This window comes from Chlorocebus sabaeus, chromosome 17, assembly GCF_047675955.1.
Source record: "Chlorocebus sabaeus isolate Y175 chromosome 17, mChlSab1.0.hap1, whole genome shotgun sequence".
Taxonomy (NCBI): Eukaryota; Metazoa; Chordata; class Mammalia; order Primates; family Cercopithecidae; genus Chlorocebus; species Chlorocebus sabaeus.
This window is the reverse complement of record NC_132920.1, coordinates 27339746-27352602: the sequence shown is the minus strand read 5'-3', so window position 1 is coordinate 27352602 and position 12857 is coordinate 27339746.

Here is a 12857-nt window from a genome sequence, read left to right as displayed (position 1 = left end):
TCAAGATGGGGAATGGAGAAAGAGTTTAATACACACAAAGTCAGCTAACCGGGAGACTGGAGTTTTACTATTACTCAAATCACGCCCCCTGAAAATTCAGAAGCTAGGGCTTTTAAATGATAATTAAAAATTAAATTCGTCCCAAAGTTAGTTCGACTTACAGCCAGGAATGAATAAGGGCAGCTTGCAGGCAAAGGCCAAGATGGAGTCAGATCAGATCTCTTTCATGGTCATACTTTTCCCACTGTTATAATCTTTGCAAAAGCAGTTTCAAAAATATAGAAAGAGGCTGGGCGCTGTAATCTCAGCACTTTGGGAGGACAAGATGGGCGGATCACCTGAAGTTAGGAGTTCGAGACCAGCCTGGTCAACATGCTGAAAGCCCATCTCTACTAAAAATACAAAAAATAGCCAGGCCTGGTGGTGGGCACCTGTAATCCTTGCTACTTGGGAGGCTGAGGCAGGAGAATCGATTGAACCCGGGGGGCGGAGGTTGCAGTGAGCCGAGATTGCGCCACTGCACTCCAGCCTGGGTGACAGAATTAGACTTCCTCTAAAAAAGAAAAGAAAAGAAAAGAAAATATATATTATTATTTACTAGATATTATTCAAATATAATAAAGATGTGCAAATGGTGCTATGAAAAAGCACTTCTCACCTAGATTGAGGGCAAAGTGATACATATTTGAATTCTGAAGTGGTAGGACTTAGCTAGAAGAAGGGATGAAATTATTATTGCATGCAGAGAAAGCAGTATCTATGAAGCCATGGAAACATAAAGTACCCTGAGGGCTTTCAGAAAGGAATGATAGTCCTAAAGTGCAAGCAACTAAAAGCTGCTCTGGTGGATTTTAGTAGAAATGAATAATCTGTGCCTGTCCTGATTCTTAAGCAATTTAAAGTAGATTTTCCAAACTTAGTACAGCAAAAAGTGTTGGATTATTTCAGGAATCCAAATTACCATTTTGAGGAGTCTATTTGTGACTTGTGAACATTATTATATTATTCAGTATTTAGAACAAATGTGGTGGAAAGAAACTCCATCATTTTAGTCTCTGATATAGATTATTGATTTTAACAATTTACGTGAGCCACTCAGATGTTATCTTTGGGTGTTTAATTTTGCAGGCAGCTCAGTTCCGATTCTGAGGCATAAATTGAGACCAGGAGGACTGATCACTTAACATTTAGGTAGAATCTTTATCAGAGCTTTCTGTGTTGTTTACTTTGTTCCTCTATATTTGCTGACTTTGATTTCTTGGGCTTCAGGTAAATTTTCGACCTCCTGTGGTATTTACAAACTCATTACATTCTGATTGTCTCTTTTCTTTTCTCTTCTCTTCTCTTCTCCTCTTTTCTTTTCTTTTCTTTTCTTTTCTTTTCTTTTCTTTTCTTTTCTTTTCTTTTCACAGGGTCTCAGCTCTGTCACCCAGGGGCTTGACCATAGCTCACTGCAACCTTGAACTCCTAGACTAAAATGATTCTACCTCGGCCTGGAATTACAGGCTTGAGCCATCGCGCCCAGCCTGGTTGCATTTCTTTAGCTGTGCTTCATTCAAGAAACCTTTACTTAGCAGAGACTAGGGTTCATACTTTGCAAGGCTCTGAGATACAATATTAAATAAGATATGATGCCTGTTATCAGGGAGCTTACAGTCCATTAAATAAGCATCATAAAATCAATAATTATAATATAGTTTCTTTAGACCTACAATGACTACATTAGTGGAAACTGCTTAGGTTGCAGGTGACTGAGATTTGATACAAATTAGTTTATCAGAAAGAGGCATTTATTAACTGGTTTATATTGCCACTAATTCAAAGATTCCTACAGCTGAATTTCTTGTATCAACAGTTCAGATAGCACAGCAGTTTCATTTCCATCTGTTATGAAGAATTTTAATTTTAGAATTCCGTGCTTTTGGTGATAATTTTGGTGCTGTGTATTTAGTTTTGGTTTTCAGTAGGAAGCAGTGAAGCCAGCTTGCTTCTGCCATTTTGGAACCAGAAGTGTATTTCTAGCATTTCCTACTTTTGCTACCAGTACATTCCTGCATTCTGAGAAGGTGGGCTAAAATGGGTGCTTATCGATTTGAATAATTTCCAGTTTTAGGTTTTGGCATCTAATAAACGCACCCTTCGGCTGGGCGCGGTGGTTGACGCCTGTAGTCTCAGCACTTTAGGAGGGCGAGGCGGGCGGATCTCCTGAAAGCAGGAGTTCCAAACCAGCCTGGCCAACATGGTGAAACCCTGTCTCTACCCCAAAACACAAAAATTAGCCGGGCTTTGTGGTGCACGCCTGTTGTCCCATCTACTTGGGAGGCTGAGGCGGGAAAAAATTGCTTGAACCCGGGAGGCGGTGGTTGTAGTGAGCCCAGATGGCGCCATTGCACCCGTCTGGTGACGGAGCGAGACTTCGTCTCAAAAAAACACAGACACAAGAACTACAGACTTCAAAAGCAAACACCACAAACCCAGGGGTTACTCTGCACAGGACCATGGTGAGAATTGAACTCATGACCCTTGTTTTAGGAAACCAGCGCTCCAACCCCTGAGCTACAGGGCCACGTTAAAAACTGATTTACTTCCTTTTACTAAAGCTATTTTCACTCTCAACTCAGTTTTGTTGCTGTTTGGTTTCTAGAATATTTGATTTTTCACTTTCCTCTTTCTTCCAATTTTCTGGCCTATGGTCAAACATCGCAAATCCCTGCATTCTCTAATAGTTTTAGCATCCCCTCCAATTAGCTTTTGGCCATTTTTAGCCACGCCCCAGTGTCTGCTGTACTTTTCACGCTGCTTAACGCCCAGATATTCCGGACTTCAGTTCTTAGCGCCTTAGGGGAATAGTGCCTTCATCTGTCTCAAATTCCCCCAAATCATAAATCAAAAGAGCCACACTAATAGGTGAGGGTAAGGGTTAGACAGTCTGGAAGGGGGCCGTGAAGCACCTCCCAGGGACAGAAGCCGAAGAGAGGCTCCGCCTGCTGGAGTCGTCTTTAAGATTGTATCCTTTTGGAGCTTCCACCCAGGGCGTAAATCCTTGCCGTGTTTCTCATTCTCCACTGAGCGACACTGAAATCCAAATAAAAGAGTTCCATCCAACCGCGCTGTGGCAAAGAAACCAGAAATTTGTTCTCTTCCGCAAGGGGAAAGTGGCTGGGAGGGGCATGAGAAAAGCTATTTGAGACTCGGCTCCGACAAGCAGACCGGGGTAAAAAAGTAAACTAAACCACAAATCTTAAGTCTCCTTAAGTCGGGGCCCTGTGCTCATAAACAGGATCCCTTAAAAAAATGAAATAAGTAAAAATAAAAAAGTCCTCGACTACTGACAAATACAAGTAACATTAAAACAACTCAGAAAAAAATGAGAACCACTGGTTGGGAAGTGGGGAATCCAGGCCCTATGTCCCTGTCTTATCCCGAGGACGCAGCTCTCCCTTCCAGAAGAGAGGCTGTGAAATCTGCTGTTTAAGAGCAATCCAGCCAGCTCTCCAAAAGGTCTTACAGGGTAAAACAATCACACATTCCACATCCCCACCTTCATTCCCCAAAGTCATACCGGCAAAATAATGCCCTTGTGACCGGAAGTGGCATAAACTCAAACGATAGGAAAACGAAACAAGAAATGGAGGGTCATATGAATGCGGCAGAGTGAGAGTGGAGAGAATGTAAGGTCAATTTTATCGCTATTCTCCATCCTGAACTTCTTAGAATCAAAGGTTCGCCTCCCAGAGGGGCCAGTTGTTTGTTCAGATTCTCCAAAATCCTAAACTTCCTTGGGTAGAAGGGACCCTTTCTTCTGAAGCTCCTTGTCATCACCCGAGTTCCAGAGAAGAGGGGGATGCAGGTCCAAGAAGGACCGTGAAGTCCCAACAAGCTTGTGCAGGGCAGTTTTTGAGAATGTCGTTTTATGTTTAGGTACAGTGTTCCGCCTCCTGATTTCTAGTGCCTAAAGAAAAGAATAACCTCAGTGAAACACAGGTCTATTACGTTCAGAGGAATCACTTGAGCCTAATTTTTTTTGTTGTTGTTTATTTGTTTTGTTTTTGTTTTTAATTCTCTTACGGTATCTCAGTGGGCTCTCTTTCCTTGTCTGCTGAGATTAAGACTTTTGATTCTTAAACCGGGCGCGGTGGCTCATGCCTGTAATCCCAGCACTTTGGGAGGGCGAGGCGGGCGGATCACGAGATCAGGAAATCGAGACAATCCTAGCTAACATGGTGAAACCCTCTCTCTACTAAAAATACAGAAAATTAGCCAGGCATGGTGGCGGGCGCCTGTAGTCCCAGCTACTAGGGAGGCTGAGGCAGGAGAATGGCGTGAACCCGGGAGGCGGAGCCGAGATCCTGCCACTGCACTCCAGACTGGGAAAGAGAGTGAGACTTCTTCTCAAAAAAAATAAAAACAAAACAAAAAAAACCAAAAAGACTTCTGATTCTTAACGGTATTCATTTAATACAGTATTCACTAATGCATGAGCAATCATTATGGGAAAGATACTATGGATGTCACTTCTTTATCTCAAGGAGTACACAGTAATTAAGAGTAGGCAAGGCATACATTCAAATCTCTACCACATAAGGCACTTGTGACACAATACTTAACCTGCAAACACACTATTATATCGCAAGTGTTTTGGCAGCTACGCGAGGGCCTGCAAGGACTGAAATTCTGGAAAAGTACCAGCCTTAATATCTCTTACTTCTCACTTCATTTTACACATGTCAGCAGATGCTTGCACCAGGGAACTTACATGGATGGTGTCTGGAACAAAAAGATAAAACAGACCTTCAGTTCTTGATAAAATTAGGTATGGCCTCTTTTACAGAGCTTTTCTCAACCTGAGCTCTTTCTTTTTTTTTTTTTTGAGATGGAGTATCGCTCTGTCGCCCAGGCTGCAGTGCAGTGGCCGGATCTCAGCTCACTGCAAGCACGCCATTCTCCTGCCTCAGCGTCCCGAGTAGCTGGGACTACAGGCGCCCGCCACCTCGCCCGGTTAGTTTTTTGTATTTTTTTTTTTTAGTAGAGACGGGGTTTCACCATGTTAACCAGGATGGTCTCGATTTCCTGACCTCGTGATCCGCCCGTCTCGGCCTCCCAAAGTGCTGGGATTACAGGCTTGAGCCACCGCGCCCGGCCCCTGGGCTCTTTCAGAATTAGAGAACACTAATAAGTTAGGGGGCAGAGGGAAGGGGACAGTGGTGAGAAAACAGAGACATAAAGGAAAAATAAAGATGAAAGGGAGAATGCTGAAGGGCGGGAACTAGGAGTGGATAGGTAGCCTGTTCCTGTACACATTTCCTCTACCAAATTTGTTAGCCACATTCCCAAAGATGCCCTGACTGCACTGCCGTCTCCCAGGCTCAAGTCTCTGCTTGTGAATCTGAATTTTAGAAAATAGGTAATGGTCCACCTTTCAACTTATGAACACCACACTATATACTATATACTATATATAGGTATATGTAGGTACATATATGTGTACGTGTATAGGTATATATTGTATATGGAGCTTGTGCCAGAAGGCAAATCAACTATATCACTAAGCATATTCAGTTCCATTGACTCACTGATTGTAGGAAAAGTTCCTCAGTAAAGGCAGTAGTGCATTTAATTATACTTTGGTGCAAGCTTATCTTACTGTACCATATTCACATGGAATATCATGCAGCTCTTAAAGGTTTTTAAAAGAAACCTGCATTTAATAATACAGAGAAAGTTCATGAACTACCATTGAGTGAAAAAAGTAGAGGGCAAAACTTTATGAATGATCACAATTTCATTCTCAGTGTATTTGCATAGCAAAATCTTAGAAGGAAATAAATCAACATACTGATGGCTATTGGTTGACTTTTGAATTTATGTATAAGTCAAATGATTATATTGTAATAATTTCTAAATTATAAAAAATGCTGAAGTAATATTTATTTGTATTTGGTTTAACCTTCTGATAAATGTGATTTGAGGAGCTGAATAATTCAGAATTTAGTAAATGTAGGATCTGTCCCTTTGACTCTGTGATACTAAATTAAACAATTAACTTTATTGTTTTTATTGTTATTAATTCCTACTTCCAGTAGGAAGCAGTGGCTCACGCTTGTAACCCCAACACTTTGGGAGGCCAAGGCGGGAGGATCACCTGAGGTCAGGAGTTCGAGACCAGCCTGGCCAACGAGGTGAAACCCCGTCTCTACTGAAAACACATAAAATGGTCCGGTGGCGGCTCATGCTTGTAATCCTAGCACTTTGGAAGGCCGAGGTGAGTGGATCACGAGGTCAAGAGATGGAGACCATCCTGGCCAACATGGTGAAACTTTGTCTCTACTAAAATACAAAAATTAGCTGGGCATGCCTGTAATCCCAGCTACTTGGGAGAACTGAGGCAGGAGAATCGCTTGAACCCGGGAGGCAGAAGTTACAGTGAGCTGAAATCGGGCCACTGCACTCCAGCCTGGCGACAGAGTGAGACTCCGTCTCAAAACAAAACAAAACAAAATACAAAAAATTAGCCGGCTGTGGTGGCGCCCACCTGTAATCCCAGCTACTCAGGAGGATGAGACAGGAGAATTGCTTGAACCTGGGAGGCAGACGTTGCAGTGAGCTGAGATCACACCATTGCACTCCAGCCTGGGCGGCAAGAGTGAAACTTCATCTCAAAAAAAAAAAAAAAAAAAAAAAAAATCCTGCTTCCTTCTATTGTAGTATACCTTTGTCTAATTAGAATGTCTTAATGAGTATTTTCAGAGCATCCATTATATCGATTTCTAATTTCAGAGTTATGTTTAAGAGGGAAAATCACAAATGCAGGGAAGTTACTATTCAGGCCATGGACCTTGAGGCTCTTATAGGCTCCATCTTTTTTTTTTTTTTTTTTTTTTTTTGAGACGGAATCTTGCTCTCTCCTAGTCTGGAGTGCAGTGGCGCAGTCTCGGCTCACTGCAAGCTCCGCCTCCCGGGTTCACGCCATTCTCCTGCCTCAACCTCCGGAGTATCTGGGATCACAGTCGCTCGCCGCCACGCCCGGCTAATTTTTGGTATTTTTTAGTAGAGACGGGGTTTCACTGTGCTAGCCATGATGCTCTCTATCTCCTGACCTCGTGATCCGCCCACCTCGGCCTTCCAAAGTGCTAGGATTAAAGGCGTGAGCTACCGCGCCCGGCCTAGGCTCCATCTTTGAAGCGCCTCCCCACACTGCTGTCAGGAGAGTAAGGCTCAGAAGTGGACTTGGGTAAATCTGGTTATATTCATCAGGGCACATTCCAAGGGTGGATTGAGGAGAGACAATTGGAGGGCTTCTTTATAGAATTAGGGAACCAAGATGTGAGGAAATCTTCAGGGATCAGAACAGTGGGAATCTTCAATATTCCTAGGCATTAAGGGAAAAGGGAAGGGGCAGAATTGCCAGAATTTGGCATGAGTTCCAGCAACGGGACAGGAACCACCCACTGGGAGCTGTGCCCATGGGAGGAACACAGCTTGTCCGGGAGCAAGTAGGGGAAATACTGTACATGCATCTGCCTCTCTTTCTTTGTGCCCTCTTATCTCCTGCTGCTGTCTTCCATTGGCTGAATCCGAACGAGAGCCAGGAGCCAGGAGGCAAGTGATACAGCCTTCCAGGGAGAAGAAAGGCAAATAATGGATCTGGAAGTGCAAATGCAGAATAATCTGCATTATCTGATTGTTGTTATAATTATAGTGATACCTCCCAGGAGTTTGTTGGGTGATGAATTTCTGTACCTTTTTTTTTTTTTTTTTGGACAGAATCTTTCTCCGTTGCCCAGGCTGGGCGATCTCTGCTCCCTGCAACCTTCGCCTCCGGGGTTCAAGCAGTTCTCTTGCCTCAGCCTCCAGTGTAGCTGGGATTACAGGCGCCCGCCACCATGCCCAGCTTATTTTTGTATTTTTAGTAGAGATAGGATTTCGTGATGTTGGCCAGGCTGTCTCGAGCTGACGTCAGTGATCTGCCCGCCTCAGTCTCTCCCAAAGTGCTGGGATTACAGGCGTAAACCACGGCACTCGACCAATACTTCATAAACTTTGAATGATAGGATAAGTTGAAGCCTCAGTAACTGATAAAAAATAGTATTTACCTCAACATATTTTTTATTTTCTCACATTGGGAGCGCCGCCATTGCAAGGACAAGTATGAATAGGTTTGCCATAAACTGCTATGACAGAGGAAGTCTTGGTTCTTCCCAACAGATGCATCTCAGTGAGACTAGTATATAGAAGGCTCACCTTCTGTCAAAAAAGGATGAGGAGGCATCTGGCCTGGGGAAGAATGTGATGCAGCTTCTGGCTTTAAGCAATAGCTTGGTTCATTCTAAGTAACCTGATAAGGCTGCAGTGATATTTTCTGGCTTTGTTATCCCAGTTTGTTTTTCTTGGAGACTTCATGAACTATATAAATAATGTTTCATAAATATTTTTCTAATTATACCAATAGAATGAATCCTCTTTTAAAAATACATATACTGGGCCGGGTGCAGTGGCTCACACCTGTAGTCCCAGCACTTTGGGAGGCCAGGGATGGTGGATCACGAAGTCAAGAGATGGAGACCATCTTGGCCAACATGGTGAAACCCCGTCTCTGCTTGTAATGCCTACATCGTTTGTTCCTTAAAGAAGACCACCAGAGTCCAGAGTCAAAGCTAAGTGGCAAGGATCTTTTACTGCAAGTTCGAACTTGGTCCTTCCATTCTACAGCATACAAGAGGGCCCTGAACAATGCGAGTGCTTGCTTTTTATAGCCTGATGTAAATAGGATACGTAAAGTTACAGAGGAACAAGGGAATTCTTTTGGTTACAGCATTACAATTGGTTTACATTTTAAGTTATACATTTAGTAGTTTTTCTATTGGTTCCTGCGCTTTCAGTAAAACTACAAACGGCTGTGTCCTTATCGGGGATTTTCCAGGTGGTGTTTGTACTGGGCTCAGGAAGTTGAGAGATATATGGTGGGATGTGTTTGTACTGGGCTCGGGAAGTTGAGAGATATATGGTGGGATGTGTTTGTACTGGGCTCAGGAAGTTGAGAGATATATGGTAGGATGTGTGTTTGTACTGGGCTCAGGAAGTTGAGAGATATATGGTGGGATGTGTTTGTACTGGGCCTGTTTGTGTTGAGCCCGGGGCTGAGGAATGTGCCTGATTTCTTTCATGCTAAAAATACAAAAATCAGCTGGGCGTGGTGGCATGCACCTGTAGTCCCAGTCCCTCCGGAGGTTGAGGGAGGAGAATTACTTGAACCAGGGAGGCGGAGTCTGCAGTGAGCCAAGATCACGCCACTGTACTTCAGCCTGGCAGCTGAGCTAGACTCCATCCAAAAAAAAAAAGAACAACAAATGCTTACCTCCATGCAAGTGTTGGAATACCCCTCTAAAACTATTGGTGTGCAAAATTGTGCAGGGAACACCAGTTACTGGTCTACAATAAGATAAACTTGCACCAAAGTATAATTAAATGCACTGCTGCCTTCACTAAGAAACTATTCCTACAATAATCAGTCATTCGATGGAACTAAAGATGCTTAGTGATATAGTTGATTTGCCTTCTGGCATAAGCTCCATATCTTGAAACAGACCAGACTGGTAAATAACATTTATAAATTAGCACTGGGTTGCAGACCACGTTTTGAGTGGCTGTGCTTTACACAGTTTTATGCCTCATAGTTATTTACCCCAAAACAGAATGTATCCACTGACAATATCTACATACATTAGTACAATCTTGGATCAGTAGATAGCTAACTGGTTCTGTAGGACTAAGAGTTTATATACAAAGCAAAAAGAAGATTCTGATTTTGTAATATTTTGGTGGCCACTGCCTGATAAACAAGGCTCAACTAAAATTCATAGCACTTCTCCTTACAGCTAATGCCTGATGATAAGGCTATTGTAATACTGTGTGACCTTTGAAATACCTAATAATAAAACTTTGTGGAACAAGTACTTTTGCCTCCTCCTTTGTAGGATGAAAAGGGAGCAACAGGAGCTGAGGAGACATAGATACATTTCTAGCCAGGCACAAATAAGTGAAACTAGGGTGAGGTGTGGTGGCTCACACCTGCAATCGCAGCACTTTGGGAGGTCCAGGCGGGAGGATCACTTGAGACCAGGAGTTCAAGACCAGCCTGGCCAACATAGTGAAACCCTGTCTCTAGTAAAAATACAAAAAATTAGCCAGGCGTTGTGGCGGGCACCTGCAATCCCAGCTACTCAGGAGGCTGAGTCAGGAGAATCGCTTGAACCCGGGAGGCAGAGGTTGCAGTGAGCCGAGATCACGCCATTGCACTCCAGACTGGGGGACAAGAGAAAGACTTTGTCTGGAAAAAAAAGAAAAAAAGAAAAAAAGAAATAGCTGTTGCCTCCCACAGTGGGTAACATTTGCAGAAAAGCATCTGAGAGCTCTAGAGAGAGGAGAGACAGGATTATCACTTTATCACTATAGAGCACATGCGACCCTACAGGGCAGAAGACGGTGATGTTTACTCAACTGTGTAATGAAATGAAAGATGTAAGGATGACTTCCGGTGGTGAAATCACATTTCGGATAGGTTGAGGAGAAGGCGGAATGCCTAGAAATCCATGTACAGAACAGCCCCACTCTCTTGCTATGACCTCCTCTTGTCCAGAAAAGTTTCCACCAGCCCTGGGGCAGCATCATGTTGGAGCTGCTGCATCAGGACTTAAGTAACAAAGAGCAAAGTGATCCCACAGGGTCAGGATCGTAAGCAGAGGTCTATGTGGGGCAGGAGGGCTGGGTCAGAGGGAGAGGGCAGGGGGCCGAGCCCAGGGAGTTACTGGAGGAAGGGGAGAGGCGACGTGGAAACGTCTCCTCCATATCTTGTTCCCCCACTCCCATCTTGGTCTCTAGTACTGTAAAAATTATTCAGTTCCGCACTAACAGTTGTACTCTTCTACGCTTTCATTCCGTAATCAGTGAATTCGGAACTCCTGTTTAGTCGGGCAAATTCCAGAGATAACTTTTGCGGCTGGGATTCAGCCAGGAGGCGAGCCGTAAGTCATCATGACTCATCACGTGTATTTTCAGCGGCTGCGTAATAGTGTTAGGATGGGCGAGTGGTCTAAGGCGCCAGACTCAAGCTTGCTACTGCTTGTGTTTGGGTCTTCTGGCCTCCGTATGGAGGCGTGGGTTCAAATCCCACTTACGATACAGTGCGACATTTTGTTTTTCCCTACCAGATTTGTACCGAGTTCCGCCAAGGAATGCCACAATAGTTCAGCGGTTTTTATCTCCAAGATTTCTCGCCCCAACAGATATTCGCCAAACAGGGTCTCGCAAAGAGAGAGGCATCTCTCTTACACCAAACCAATCGACAAACGAAAACCCCTGACTTACAGAATCCTGGGATATTTTCAGTACCATTTGGACGCAGTCCCGCAGCACTATTGGAGATCCCTTTCTCTTGCAAGAAAGTAAGCAGTGGATTTCCATCTATTGGTCTGTGAATCAGCTGACGAAAATTAAACAAACGAAAAAAGGAAAGAAAAAAGAAAGGCAGGAGAAAAAGGTCTCCGTTCTCAGACAGCCCTGTAGGAACGTTCCTTATTCCTGTATATCGTCTGTCTCCCTGAAAGGGGAATCAGACATTGATCTGACCAGCAACCGTCGTAAACACACACCGCTGTAGCAACGATGGTAACACCCTGTTCTTTTTCCTTAGTCGTTCAACTGATCAGTCATGTGCGGGAAATCACTAAAATCTTCACTACTTTTCTGCACAGGTAAAATAATCTGTTACAAACTTCTACCAAAAGATTTCCTAGGTTAGCTCTAAAACCTAAGAGGAAGGAACCCCTAAGATTATGAAACTGCTGAAAACACGTTTGGGTCATCGATAACAAAGAAATACTCATCCTGTTAAAAAGAAACTAAGTTTAAAACTCCTTCTGAGATTGCGTCTCAGAATTACGGGATTTGGATATCCTTTCTGTCTCTTGTTTTTGAAGATAAAAATTGCATTATATGAAGTACTACGTAGATTGAAATCTTGGTCTTAAAATTAGGGTCCTAGGTTTTTTTTTGCAATATTAACATTACCTGGGTTTTCCTCCTGTATAACTTTTAAATTATTACCCAGTAAGTCCACTTCCAGGAATCCACCTCAGTGAAATTTCAGCTCAGCTCCATGATTGGCCTTGCCAGGTACAGTGCTTCTAGCATTTTGAGGTAGCAGATTGTTAGAGGCAACCTGTATGTCCATCAGTATACTGCCTATGGTTTTCATACTATGCAGCAGCCACAAGTGACCAAGCAGATGTACATGTAGCAGGATGAGCAGATTTTTCAAACCGTGTTGAGTAAAAGAAAAAAGTTAGGATTTATTTTTATTTTTTGAGACAAAGTCTTGCTGCGTCGCCCAGCCTGCAGTGCAGTAATGCAATCTCGGCTCACTGCAAGCTCCACTTCCCCGGGTTCACGCCATTCTCCTGCCTCAGCCACCGGAGTACCTGGGACTACAGGCGCCCGCCATCACGCCCAGCTAATTTTCTGTATTTTTAGTAGAGACGGGGTTTCACCGTGTTAGCCAGGATGGTCTCTTATCTCCTGACCTCGTGATCCGCTTGCCTCGGCCTCCCAAAGTGCTGGGATTACAGGCGTGAGCCACCACGCCCAGTCAGAAGTTAGGATTTAAGTTACGCAAATCAACAACATATTTTTCAAGGATAGTTTATTATAATTTCGGCCGGGCGCGGTGGCTCACGCCTGTAATCCCAGCACTTTGGGAGGCCCAGGTGGGCGAATCACTTGAGGTCCGGATTTCCAGACCAGCCTGACCAAAATAGTGAAACCCCATCTCTACCAAAAATACAAAAATTAGCTGGGCGTGG